This window comes from Physeter macrocephalus, chromosome 17, assembly GCF_002837175.3.
Source record: "Physeter macrocephalus isolate SW-GA chromosome 17, ASM283717v5, whole genome shotgun sequence".
In the NCBI taxonomy this organism is placed as follows: Eukaryota; Metazoa; Chordata; class Mammalia; order Artiodactyla; family Physeteridae; genus Physeter; species Physeter macrocephalus.
The window spans coordinates 53676362-53691283 of NC_041230.1; the positions used below are offsets into that span (position 1 = coordinate 53676362).

Sequence of the window (14922 nt, forward strand, 5' to 3'; positions counted from 1 at the left end):
GCAGCAAAGTCTACTGGCAGAAAAGGGGGGAAGCCCCCTTGTTTATGAAACAGGAGGGGGAGGGGAAGGGAAGGAAACATTTGGGATTAAATACTGTCATTTTGAGTGGCGCAGCTGATAAAAGCCAGGAAATTCAAAATGTGCGCACCGACAACCTGCCACTCCAATTTTACACTCCGGACCCCGAACAAAAGCTGCTCTGTGAGGTGCCAGGATGGCGGCCGGCGTGGCTGCTGAGGGAGGGACACAGGCCCCCTTTCCATTTAACGGCTGTTCAGTGCCAAAGGTGAAAACGAAAATGTTGTTCTGCAGCTGAATGCTGGGCCCCTACCCTGCCCCCAGCTCCAGCGACACGGTTCCGTGGCTGGGGCAGACGCATCTGGCCTGTTCTTCACCTGAAAACACGGTAATACAAGGGTGCTTCCACCAGTGGGATCCCCCCATCCCCATCTGGACACAGACAGGCAGCTGTGACATCCCCAGTCTTGAGCCCAACTTCCCTGGCACCATCCCTGCCACAGCAGATCCAACGTGGCCTCAGCCCAAGTGGCCCCCTCCACAGAAAGCCAAACGCAGCACAAAGGATCAACCAGGAGGGGCTCCAGGCTGGACCGTGTGCTGGTTCCAGTGAAAGAGCCCCTGAGGATGGTGGGCACTGCAGGTGTTCACGCTCTGCGGAGAAATGGCAGAGGAACTAGAGTCCCTGCATTTGTTTATTGAGTTCAGCCAACAGTCTTTGAAACTTCAGTTGAATGGTCCTCCAGATAAAACCCTTGGACACTCAAACGTAACCTTGCCGGGTGGGAGCCCGGGGGGCTGGAAGTGAGGCATCAGGACCCAGCTCTGTGAGCTCTGAGTCCTGGAGATAAAAGGCGAAGGCAGGCATGGCAAGGCCTCTGCCCAAGTGAGCAGCTGGACAGCGAGCGTGCTGAGGAGGCGCCCGGCCTTGCGAAGGAAGGGAGCGTCAGGTAAGGAGCAGGAGACAGGAGAACCGTGGATCCATCACTCTCCCTTTTTTACAGCTTGAGGCTGAAATTTGAGCTCTGAGGAAAGCCACTGGGCAGCTCCACGGTGCACGTCTCACCACGTTTCAGGAGAGCAGACAGTGATTTAAAAGTCACCTCCGAAGGCCCCACCCAGAACCCATGGGCCTGTGGGAGTGAAGTCCACACCCACGTGGGTCCACCTTGCACCCCTGGCCCGCCCTCCGCCACGCCTGAAGCTTTTCCATCGCCATGCCTTTGCCTGGACTGTGCCCTCTGCTCAAAACACCCTTCCCATATGTCCTCTCCTGAAAAAATCCCACTGTCACCTCCTCTGTGACGCCCTACGCCAACTCGCCCGGGGAAACCAAGTCCCTCTCCGTCCCTGTCCCCCAAGCACCTTGGTCAGAATCTCCAGAAAGACTATCACACACTTTCCCCTCTGAGGCCCGAGAGGTGGGGTTGGGAGTTCTCATCTGTGTCCTCCCAGCTCCCTGTGCACAGATGGTGCTCTGAAGTGCCAGCTCCACCTCCCTACAACAATAAGGAGGGCTGCATTCCCCAACAAAACCCCTCGGTCAAAGAAGCGTGTCAGAGGCGCCTACCATCTTAGCTTCAGCACCAAGACCCACCAGCCCAGCCACAGTGCTGCTTTCTACACAGTGGGCACAGGGCAAGCGCTTTATAGTCACCAACTCACAACCACAACCACCCGTGGACATCGGGACTTTCATCTCCACTTCTCTCTTGCAACTTTTCCACGGACACAGAGAAATGGGCACAGCCCAGAGCCCACCTTCTCCAGCACTTAGAAAAACAAAATCGGGTTCTCAGCCCCACCAGCCCTTCCTGCAGGATTTCTAGGCAGAGCGAAAAAAAATCTCTTCTGACTTAAGATGGGTCCTCCTGTGAGCAGAACTCAAAACTCAGACACAGAACCTGAATGGAAGCCTTAACTCATCATTTTATTTTCGGAATTTTTTTTTCTTCCAGAAAACTAGTCCAAAGCCCATGATTTTCCCTTGATCTTAAAGTCTCACTTGGGGGACAAAAACGGGGATTTCTCTGCTCTCCTTCACCTCCCAACCTATAAAATGTGGGACAGCACCACCTGCTGGCCAGCGGGTACAGGACAGCAGGCGTCCAGCCGAGAGGTGTCCAGCGAGCTGGCCGACCTTGTGATCTCCTGAGCAGTTTAGCCTCTTCAGTCCCAATCAGGAGAGGAAATAAACATGGACACGAGGTGTGGGAAGGAGGTTGGATTGGCCTCCGTGCACTCGCTTATCTGCTGCAGGAGCTGCGATAACACAGGAGCTTCCAGGACTGCCCAGCAGCCTATTTCAAAGGTCAAGTACCAAACGGGCACATAAGCCAGAGGACACAGGGCTTCCCGGGACTGGGAGAGCAGCCAAAGGCAGGCTTTGGGGGAAGGCAACCGGGCCGAGCGAGTCCCGACCATGAGCCAGGTTGGGGGCCCCAGGGAACAAATCGAGGGCAGGAAGCCAAGTGCTTAGTGTCCAGTACAGGACCTGGAACAGGGGGAGCTCCAGTAAATATGTCAGGAAGCAAAACGAGCTGAGGCAATCAGCAAGCAGGCCTGCCTGCCCTGAGCCACAGCTGTGGGCATGCTGGGGGTACAGCCTGAACAAGGGGTACAGCCTGAACAAGGCAGACAGAGTCCCCGCCAGCCCAGCACACACAGGGTAGGAGACCCTGGAAACACACAAATAAATACATAGATAACAGTCCCACGTGGTTTGTTACGGTAAGTTAAAGTCTCCAGGTAAGGCCCTCCATATTGCTCCCGATAAACATTGTTATAGGAGGAGACGGGTCCCCCAGAGACAGAGGCCACTTGAAACTTTCATTCATTCGTTCATTGAGTAAATATGGGCTGAGCATCTACACAATGCCAGGTACTGCAATAAACACTTTGGTGCATTAGATCTTCACCACAACCCCTATGAGGCAGGAGCAGAATCTGTAATTCATAGATTCAGAAACTGTGTCCCAGAGAAGTTAATTAATTTATCGAAGATCACACAGCTTCTCAGTAGCAGATTTGAGCTGAAGTTCAAGCCCAATGCCCAAGTATTAAGTGTGCTAAGCCCCATGATGGTCCTTCATTCAGGAGATATTTACTGAGTTCCTGTCATGCGGCAGGCGTTGAGCCAGTTCCTCAGGATACATCAGTGAGCAGAACAGAAAAAGTGCCCTTCCCTCAAGGAGCTGAGCCTGGGAAGACAGATGATAAATAAGCGAACAAGAGAATGAGATGCAGGGGGCTGTGGGGGGCAAACTGCTCAACAGCAGAGCTGGACAGACCCACTTTTAAACTTGGCTCTGATTTCCTCTTTCTGAACCTGTTTCCTCATCTGTAAAATGGAAGTAAGAGTAGGGCTGATGTGAAGATTTAAGAATACCTGGCACCCAGGACACACCCAAGAGAAGTGGCTGTTTGTATGAGTAGTTCAGAAAGAAAGGCTGCATAAGGCAGGGGTTCCCAACCCCTGGGCCACGGATTAATTAAGATGGTGTCTGCCAGGCTTCTTCACTATGAAGTTCATTCTTTACCCTTTGTGATTAGTTTCTCATGAGGCGGTTCTTTGAGACCACATAGATATTCTGTTACTCAAGAAAACTTTACATTAGCATCCAGTAATGATTCTTGCCTGAATCAATTATGGCTATGATGGCTGTCCAATGGTGAGTTTCTAACCATTTCCTCTAACTTTATTGGTTGGCACTGCAGTATACCTTTTCTCAGAGACAGATTACCACGTAACAGTGGGAAATTAGTCTCCCTGATTCCTTCTTGCCCCCAGCTTTTCTCCACACAGTAGTTAGAGAGATCCTTTGAACAAGGAAATCAAAGCCTGTTCACATGCAAAAGAATGAAGCTGGGCCCCTACCTCACACCACACACAAAAATTAACTCAAATGGATCAAGAAGCTCAATGTAAGAGCTAAACTTTAAGCTCTTAAAAGAAAACATAGGGCTAAACCTTCATGACATTGGAATTTCCAGTGGGTTCTCAGATGTGACACCAAAAGCACAAGCAATAAAAGAAAAAAATTAGATAAACTGGACTTGATTAAAATTTTAAAGTTTCAAAATACACTATCAAAAAGTGAAGAGGGGCTTCCCTGGTGGCGCAGTGGTTGAGAGTCCGCCTGCCGAGGCAGAGGACACGGGTTCGTGCCCCGGTCTGGGAAGATCCCACATGCCGTGGAGCAGCTGGGCCGTTGAGCCTGCGCGTCCGGAGCCTGTGCTCCGCAACGGGAGAGGCCACAACAGTGAGAGGCCCGTGTACCGCAAAAAAAAAAAAAAAAAAAAAAAGTGAAGAGACAACCCCATACCTAGGGGAGCAATAGGAGGTGGCCCTCTTCTGAACTGAAGCCCTGTAGGGTATGGAGACATCCCCAGCTCAAGCTGCCTCTCCACAGGCCCCCATGAACCTCCTGCCCTTTCCACCTGACAGTTCCATTGTCTGCACCAAATGCTGCTTACTGCACACACCTGATGCTTCTGCTGCCCCGACTTTTCCTCAATGATCATGTAGACAGTGCCTCTCAAACGTTAGTGTGCATATGAATCACCTGGGTCTGCTAAGTTGCAGATTCTGATTCCATGGGTCCGGGGTGAGGTTGTTTCTGCGTTTCTAAGAAGCACCAGGGATGCCACTGCTCTGGTCCATGGACCACACTTTGAGTCACAAGGTAACAGAAGACCTATTCACTGTATCAAGAAATGGACAAGAAGTCCTCCTCTCCTCTGCCACTCCCTTCCCCGCACTGCCCAGGGCCTTGGGAAGGGTTGCCTCCCTCTGAAGGCAGTGCCAGGTAGATGGGGTTTGTCCACTTGACCTAGAACTTGGAGATGGGATTAGAGGAGGGGCCCATGGACCACTGGCAAAGTCCTTTCCCCACCCCAAGAGCTCGTCTCTAAAAAGAGACTGTCTTATGGAGAGGCAACATTTTACAACTCTTTTGTATTCCAAAGCTGATATTCTACTCTTTTCAGGATTCAGGGCAAACAGAACAACTGACTTAAAGGTTTAGCTGGCATGAAGGAGAAGACCAAAAACAACAGCTAGTGCCAAGTGAGGACCAGAAAAAGAATCCTTCACATCCCCCTACGTGTCCTCACTGGGTACCCTTTATAGTCGGCTGGAGCCCCTGCCTACATCTAGTGAAGTCACAGGAGGGAACAGGTGATGGCGGAGTAAAAGGTAAGAGAGAAAATGGAGGATACTTAATATTTGAGACCAATTCTATGTCTGGTTCTCACACTTATCTTCAGCCACTTATCCCTCTTTTACAGACAAGGAAACTAAGGCTCAGAAAAGGTTAAAGTGTTTGTCCAAGGTCATATGGCGACCAAGCTGGCAAGAAATGTTTGTGTTCCTGACTCCTAAAAATCAAGCTCCTTTCTAATAGGTCTCTTAAATTGAATGTTTATATTGAGAGAAAAATCAAAGTACAAATGGCATTTTGTGGGATGGCAACTGCATAAATCAATGTATTCCAATTAATTTGGAAAATCTTCTTGGAGAAAGCAAACATTGTATTGAATGAGGGAAGGCAGTGAAATTGGTGGTCAGGGCAAGAATCATTTTCCAGATATAGGATCTTAAGGAATGGAATGAATGGTTTGCAGCTATTTATTTATTTATTATAATGAGCCAGCAGAACTCAAGAAAGCACCCATTCATTCAAAAGCATTTAATAAGCATCTACTGCGTACCAGGCCTTGTGATAAAGGGGACAGAGAGAGAGATAGGGTCATTGCACTTAGTCCTCAGTACAATCATCTGTTATTCCTCTATACATGAGGAAACCAGGGCTCAGAGAGGCTAAGGAATCTGGGCACCTGGAATGTGAAGCCAGGTGTGTATGATCCCAAAGTCTACAGGCAGGGTACTACCCATATATCAACCCCTAGAGACGAGGACATCAAGTCCTCATCTCTGTGACTACATGGACACAGACTATACCTGATATTATTCTCAATGTTGGCCTAGATTCAGAAAAACCACACTCTATCTGCTGATCCAAGTAAGTAGGAAACTAGTGACATGCTGTCTACAAGAAATAAACTTTAAATATAAAGACATGGACATATCTGAAGTAAAAGGATGGTTCTGGCAATGATAGAGTAATAAGCACCAGATTTATCCTCCTACCTTATACACAAAAAAGAAGAAATATGCAAGCAATCTCAGTTCAAGAGAGTCATGCCTGGGAGAATGAAAACAGAGGTGAGTCTCATGAGAGAACACACATGGTAACAGAGACAGAGAATGCCCTCACTGAGACCATCGGTAGATGCAATACAGCTGAGGAAAGGATCCCTGAAGCTAGGTCAATAGAAATTATCCAAACTGTAAAACAAAGAGGAAGGAGGAGAAAAAGCAGCAGGAAGAGAAGGGGGAGAAAGAGAGAAAGAAAAAGGGAGGAAGAGGGTGATGACAATGAGGGGCTTTAAATACATTTGGGACAAGGTAAATAATCTAATATACATGTAACTGAAACCCCAGAGGGAAAAAGAGAGACGTGATGGTATAGAAGATATATCTGAAGAAGTAATGGCTGAGAATTTTACAAAAGTAATAAAATATATCGTCACAAATCCAAAAAGATCACAGGACCCCAAGCAGAATTATTAAAAATAAATAAATATAAACAGACACATCATATTCAAAATACTGAAAGACAAAGAGAAGAATCTTAAAGGCAGGCCAGAGAAATTAAGGAATTAAGGAAATGTAAGAACGACAGCAAACTTCTCATCAGAAACTATACAACACAGAGAACAGTGAAGTGGCATCATAAAAGTGCTGAGAAAAAAAATAACTGTCAGCACAGAATTCTACCCCCAGGAAAAAATACCTTTCATAATTGAAAACAAAATTTAAAATTTTTTCAGAAAAACAAAATCTGAGATAATGAATTATCAGCAGGCTTGTGCTACAAGACATTAAAGTTCAGTTTTTCAGGTGGAAGGAATATGAAACAAGACAGAAACATAGATCTACAGAGAGAAATGAAGAGCTCTGGAAACTGTATAAATAAAGGTAAATATAAAAGACCTTTTAAGTAACTTTTTAAGATTGTCTAAAGCAAAAATAGAAGCAAAGGATTGTGGACTTATAGCCTATGTAAAAGTAATAGGTGATAAGAATAGCACCAAAGATGGGAGAAATTGGGAGTAAACTGTTACAAAGTTCTCACACTAGACATGAAGTGATATATTATTTGAAAGTAGACTGTGAAAAATTAAACATGTATACTCTAAACCCTAGGACAGCCAATAAAATATCATTAACTGTTTAATGATATAATAACAATGTATTGTAGAGTTCATAACATCTGTAGAATAAAATGTATGAGAAAAATAACACCACGGTTGGTTGGGGTTGCACGAAATTTTTACTCACATCTCTTTGACCAAACCAACCACATCTGTAACATGAGGACACTGCCCACCTCACAGGGTTATGAAGAGACCTAAATGAGATCACATGTGTGCAGTATGGAGCACAGCCCTAACATGTAGTAAGTGTTGAATGAATGCGTGAATGTTCAGTAGCATACATCCCATTCATTACACGACAGAGTTAGGATTTCTGCCAAAGCAGAGACCCCCAAAAAGCTGAATGTAGACTTCCTATTTGGGGCTCACAAGGAAGTGGGTTAACTGCCAACCAGCTCTGTGTCTTCAAGTCCTGGTCTGTAATATAATCTATAATCAATTCCACCTCCAGAAACTCAGTCTCCCCACCTCCCAGGAGCTTGTAAGTAAGGCTGACAGAGTTTAGTCAGTAATGGCAGTCAGGAAAAATAAACTTACCTAGCGAAAGGGACAGAGAGAACCACAAACAGCTTATGCTGAGAAAAGGAATTCTGTAACCCCCCGACATCTGTAACGCACATTTACCTTCTGATGGGTGACCTTGGGAAGACCCTAAGAAGTCTGGCTGGTTTGAAGATGAATGTATAAACCACACACAAACTCTACAGCAAACCAGCCAAAACATTCTGCAATCTGCCCCTGACATGTAAATATTACTATGAATCTAACATTAGATAATACTGCTGTGAATCTAATAAATCCCTAAAGGAATAACAATTTCCATTAGGTTTTGTGTCCAAATCCTAGGCTAAGAACAGCAAATAAAGCCTACAGAATGATTTCTAAATGGGATGTTGGTCAAAGGAATTACCCATTTTCCATTTTGCATGGGAGAAACGTGACTCAACTTAGAAGGGGGAACTGCTTGAGGAAAGGAGGTGATGTGAAAGCCCAGGGCATGTCTGGGTGGAGCCAGCATACCTTTGAGGCTGGCTTATTGGATGTTTCATGCCCCACAGGCTATCTTCCCAGCCCACCATTCTGCACCATTTTTCTGCAGCAGCCAGCCGTGCACAGATGCAGTCCAGCAGTAGCGCGCTTCACTGCACCGTGCGTGCCTTCCTTTCTGCCCAGCTTCTCTGCCTACTGCCTCCAGAAGCCCGTCCTGTCATGGAAGAGCCAAAGACGTACCACCCTGTGGGACTGCCCTCCACCAACGAGAGATCAGAGCCAGTGGGTAAACACTCACCCCTTCGGGCTCAGTGGACAATCTCTAGGCTCATTCTACATACTTCCTCGGAAATCCCCGACAGAATCAAGCTGCCCACTGCATGGGTTAGCAGCAGCCCTGACCGGGCTCAAACCACCTCACGCCTCTTCCCCCAAAGAATCGGTTTGCTCAATGACCAACTTAACTTTCAGAATTTACCAAATTTAACAATTTACCAAAATTTTGTTTATTTCTTTATAACATTTAAAGTGATTTGTATTGGGTGGAACAGTGTTAATACATTTTGAAGATTCTGCAAAGCTTCATGTAGCTAATTTTTATTTTGTCTTCATGATAGCATTTTAAGGAACATGCGGCTGCAACTCTCCGGCAAGAGGGAGAAGGTAACCAGGAGACGAGCACACAGAACAGCCTGGGCTGATGATCCCAGGCAGGCAGTAGGAGGCAGAGTGAGGTCGTGGGGAGGAGGCTGCCCCGAACCCTGCATCCTGGCCCCACCATCTTCCTCAACCCTAACGATCCTTCCAGGTTGGGAGCCTGCGCTCTGGGCGGCTGCCGGGTTTAAGTATCAGCAACAATTCCTGACAGCTGTGGGGCCTTGGGCAAATAACTTCAGTTTCCCTAACCTCCTCGATAAAAGGGGGAAGTTCCCCGCCCCCACCCCCGCCAGCCAGAGGACTTCAGTGAGGGTGAGATAAGACAGCATGTGTTCAGCCCACAGTGCAGCAAGAGTATGATAAACATGGGATGTTTTAATCATTGCTCTGGTCACAAATATTGCCTAAGGAGCTCCTGCAGTTCTGAAGATGTAGCTGGAAGATAGAAGATTCCTCTTGGCTACAGATGTGGTCACTTTTTAAGAGACACTGATTCGAGTACGAACCTTCCTGCACCACCTCTTCCCCAAGCCCCGGGCCAAGCACTGAGAACATCACACACAATACTGCCCTCCAGAGCTTCCAGCGGGGACACAGCAGGGACAGGGAGGGGCACAGGGAAGAGGAGCAGCACCCACAAGAAAGGGAGAAGCGCAGGTAGGGCGGGCTCTCCTGGTAGAGACAGTGAGAGGAGCGAAGTAAAGGAAGCTGGAAATAAAAACTAGGGGACCAGTCTGGCTGGGGTGGGGGCCAGAAAAGCCTGTGGCAGATGGGGTTTCACAGGTCGTAGGGCTCAGATGACTGAGGACTTTACCTACCAGTAGAAAAAAAATCTATTCTTGCAATCAATGAAAGACTTCCTTCAGGGGGATGGAAATTTTTCCTGTGAAACTCCAAATTTTAATTTGCATCACTGGCACGGATATATATTACCCATTTAAGGAAACAGTTTCTGAACTCCTGAATCCTGCAGAAATTCCACTGGGCATGTAGATCTTGGCCCTATTTGTCACCTCTGTGAAATTGCACTCAATCCTGCTCTAGCCCCAAACGCCTTTGAATAAATCTCACAGAATGCTGTGGTTGCCAGAACCCAATACGGATTACTTAATCTGGTGAAGACCAACACATTAGGAGAAGGGTGTGACATGTGGCATGAGACAGTGAACCTCTGAGTGGACAGCACTTGGCAAACCCCTGCCTTGCTGAAAAACAATGACTCCTCTAAAAGGAAACTTAGAGACTTCTCTGGTGGCGCAGTGGTTAAGAATCTGCCTGCCAATGCAGAGGAGAGTTCGAGCCCTGGTCCGGGAAGATCCCACATGCTGCGGAGCAACTAAGCCCGTGCACCACAACTACTGAGCCTGCGCTCTAGAGCCCGTGAGCCACAACTACTGAGCCCGCATGCCACAACTACCGAAGCCTGCGTGCCTAGAGCCCGTGCTCCACAACAAGAGAAGCCACCGCGATGAGAAGCCCGCGCACCGCAACGAAGAGTAGCCCCCGCTTGCCGCAACTAGAGAAAGCCCGTGCACAGCAACGAAGACCCAACGCAGCCAAAAATAAATAAATTAATTAATTAATTAAAAAAAATTTTTTTTTTTAAAAAGGAAACTTACAGCTGCGGGAGCGAGAAAAAGTCCCTTAACTTATCTTAGTTTTGTCACCTGTAAAATGGGAATGACAACTGTGACCTATCTCAGAGCTGTTCTAAGGAATAAATGCAATATTCATGTGGCACAGTTAATATAGTGCCTGAGACATATGAAGCATTCAATAAATGGTACCTAGCTATGTTTACATCATCATCATCACCATCACCACTATGACCACCCTATAGCTAAGTGTGCCTAGATGGTAGCAACACCCCATTCCATAATCCAACATTCAAATACAGGTTCCCCTCTTGGACATAGGGGTACAATGCTCAAATGTGAAACATTCTGGGACTGAAGGCAGATACTCAGCATGCATCACCCCTCTCTACTCCCATGCCTGCAACAGACATTGCTAGTTGATCACAGAGCTCAGATGCAGTCTCATCCTCGTTCTTGACACACCACTCAGACCCACCAACAGATCAGAATTGGCCCAGGAGATGAAATATATCTACTCACTGAGACGTCCATGCCACTAGAGGCAATGGGCTTAAAGTGCAAGAAGTAATTGGGCTGCCATCTGTTAAGGGACAGGCTGAATGGATTCCTGATGAGCCACCAGAACTTTAGCTCAGGGTTCAAGGTTTTAAAAGCAAATTCAGGTTCACTCAAAAAGTGTGAGAAATGCAGTAAGGTATCCTGAGTCCCAGGACATTAATGGGAAAGTTGGTGAAATTTGAATACCATCTACAGTTTACTTAAGAGCAATGTTCCTTAGTTTTCGCAAATCTAAAGTTATTACAAAATTAAAACTTTACTTAAAAATTAGTCTGACTGACACAGGAATAGCCAGGACCTGAAACCCAGCTAGCTGCTTCACCCGGAAGACAAGGTGACCAAAGCTTCAATCCCCAGAGCTAACCTGGAATAACCATATCATGTAACCATGACAACTGTAAGTGCCCAATTTTCTAGGATCTTCCCAATTTCCAATATTCAGATATGATACTGACTAACATTGATAGGTATAAACCTTCCTGTATAATTTTTGGTTTCCCTTCATGGAATACTCTTCAAAACAAACAATTTATTTGACTATCTTTTAAGATTTTTTTTCTCATAAATTCATGCATCTAAGAAAAAAATTTTATCAGTCTGTAGGTCTCAATTTTTCTTTGTTTGATAACATGATCACAGTCTATATAGAACCTCAGTGCCTTCAAGCTCTGAGGCTCTGTCCCTTCACATCTGTTCCACTCACTACTCACTCCTTTGGAAGGAGACATCCCTGGGTTGAACCCACACTCACTCAGTGACTAGCTGTGTGACCTCGGGCAAATCACTATACCTCTCTGGGCACCTCCACTACCTCACCTGTTAAAGGAAGGATGAATTAAGACCATGCATGTAAAAAGTCTGTGGAGCAGGTAGAGGTGGGAAACAGTGAATGGTAGCTATCACCATTGTTGGCACTCAGAAAACATCAGTTCACTTCCCTTCCCCTTTCCCATCACAGAAAAGCAAACCGTTCTGATGTAATCATTAGTAACTGCAGCAAAGAAGGCTGTCTAGCTCATTTCATAGAAGCATCTTCTCACATCCTACAATCCTGAGCACATTCATGATCATCTTCCCACCTGCTAGGTGGGTATAACTGAGTGAACATCTCCAACCCTTACTAGATCCAAGATACTTTCCTGCAGGAAGGAGCAACCAAGTAGATGGCCAAGGCTGCAGTCATGAAGGCTCTACAGGAGCAGAAGGATCCTCAGCCAGGTTCACTCAAGTGGCTTTTGAGGTTGAGGTTCCTTACCATGTGGCCTCTCCATAGGGGTGCTCAGGACATGGCCGCCAGCTTCCACAAAGGAAAGGATCCAAGAGAGAAGAGGAGAGGGCAGGGAGAGAGACAGAGAGACAGACATAAAGACAAAGAGACAGAGAGAGGGAGGAAGAAGGGCGGGGGGGGGGGGACGGGCGGGGATTCACAAGGATGTGAATTCCAGGAGGTGGAACCACTGGGCATCATGGAGGCTGGCTGTCACGACCTGAGGTTTGTTCCCAAGGACATCATCTGGGAGCACAGATGGGGGTGCCTACATCATCCTCTGGGGCATGGTCAAGTGGCTGCCATCAATTAGGACCGACAGCAATCCTGAAAAGGATGAGAAGGCTGCGACGTGACAGTAAATGGGAGGCTGACACTGCTTCTCACTAGCTGCAACACAACTGGCAGGCGTATACCTCAGGCATTAACACCTCCCTCGAGCGAGCAGAGGGTAATTATTTCAGCACATTAGCAGGCTCGGCCTCATATGCATTTCAGAAACTCAACCAAGAATCAAAGCCAAGAGGTCACCCCTGCAGCTCGTTTTCAGATGGTCTTAAATTTTATTTAAGAAGGAAGAATTTGGGATTGCATAAACAGGGGCCACCTGTGCCCGACTGACCGGGTCGTAATCAGCTTCTCTCTCACCTGGGAGTACAGACACCAGAGAGAAGCTTGAAAACCCCAAGCAAATTTTGTTTGGAATGCTTGGAGGAGAGTGGGAAGGAAAGCAGCTATTTTAATAGGAAAATAAATGAAGTGATAATCTTGTTGTTTTTAATCTTTTCACTGTGTCCAGAGGTAGGAAATTACAACCTGTGGCTTCCTCTCAGGCGAGCCCTTGGAACCCAGGCCCTCAGGGACGCCCAGGGATCTAGAAGTCACAGCCACTCAAGTAGCAGTTAGAGGGGTCCAGCCTGGTAAGGCTCCTGCACATTTCACATCTGTGCTCTGAGAGGGAACAGAACCAGAGCACTCTACCTCAGTTTCCTCCTATGTAAAATGGGGTGAAAATTGTCTATTTCAGAGTATATTATTATAATAATTGATCATGGCTGTAACTTGGCTACATGTATTGAAGGCTTGCTTGCTCTAGGCCAGGCATTGGGCTAAACCTGTCACCAACACAGCCTCACTTGGCAAGTGAAGAAAAGGGAACTCGGAAAGGTGAAATCACTGGCCTCACCCACTGGCTGGCTGGACACACACACTGACCCCAGGACTGGTGGAATAGACCAGGCCTCAGCTTGTGATAGGTGGGCAGATGGGTGGATGGGTGGATTGATGAACGGATTAGCAAATGGAGGAATAGGCCCACTGTACTGGTTGTGACAAGTCCAACTCCTTCCCTTAGAAGAAGTATTGGAAATTTCCATGTGTTTGCTTTCTGCAGTCTTTGAAAATGTTCCACAGGAGAACAAGGTTTGGCTGTGAAATACTTCATCTTTTCCCAAGGAAAAACAGCACCTCTTTTCTCTTTCTTGTAAGTGAGGTAAAACATTTTACATGGCCCCAAACAGATCTAGCACCTTAAGGGTCAGGAGCTGGGGACTTCACTGAAACACACACATCATTAAAGTTCCCCTGAAGTTAATGTTACCACTGTTTTGTACCCATGAATAAAGCATTAAATAAATATTGAGCCTGAGACACCTCATTACCCAAGGCCGTTAAGCGGTTCAGGAACACCGCAAGCTACATTTGAAGCCAATTAAGAGGCCTCACACTAGGCGCTGGAACCACACGAGTGGCTGGCACATCCCCCAGCACATAGTAGGCACCTCGTAAAGCAGAGAGAGCAAGTCAACAGGATCCCCCTGCCCTGGAGATTAGCTGATTCCACCAACATGTTCTGTCTTGGATCCCAGCCCACAGGTCCCCAAGGCTGCATGAGACACAAACCACAGCACTCAGAGTTAAGAACAGCTGTGAGCACAAAGAGCAAATGATCTACACCAATGATAAATACCAATGATTCAGGTTTTGTTTTCATTTATTTTTTTATTGTGGTAAAATGCACAAACAAAATTTACCACCTTTAAGTGTATACTTCAGTGGTATTAAATACATGCGTAATGTGATATTATCACCACCATCTATATCAAGAACACTTTCAACTTCACCAGCTGAAACTATTTGAGGACCCTTGAGATTCCATATGAAATTTAGGATGTGTTTATCCATTTCTGCAAAAGACATCATTGGCATTTTGATAGGGGTTATGCTGAATCTGTAGATCACTTTGGGTAGTATTGACATCTAAAGAATATGAAGCCTTCCAATCCATGAACATGGGATATCTTTCCAATTACTTGTGTCTTCTTTAACTTCTTTCACCAATGGCTTTATTTTTCAGTATACATGTCTTTCACCTCCTTGGTTAGCTTTATTCCTAAGTATTTTATTTCTTGATGGGACTGTGTTTTTTTTTGTTTTTTGTTTGTTGTTTTTATTTTTTGCAGTACGCTGCCCTCTCACTGTTGTGTCCTCTCCCGTTGTGGAGCACAGGCTCCGGACGCGCAGGCTCAGCGGCCATAGCTCACGGGCCCAGCC

At 46.5% G+C, this 14922-nt stretch overlaps 1 protein-coding gene across 6 annotated transcripts in view; it reads right to left on the reverse strand.

Moving 5' to 3' along the window:
* Nucleotides 1–14922, reverse strand: part of C17H16orf95 (chromosome 17 C16orf95 homolog) — a 193875-nt gene that overhangs the window by 154306 nt on the left and 24647 nt on the right. The gene's annotated exons all lie outside the window — the stretch shown is intronic.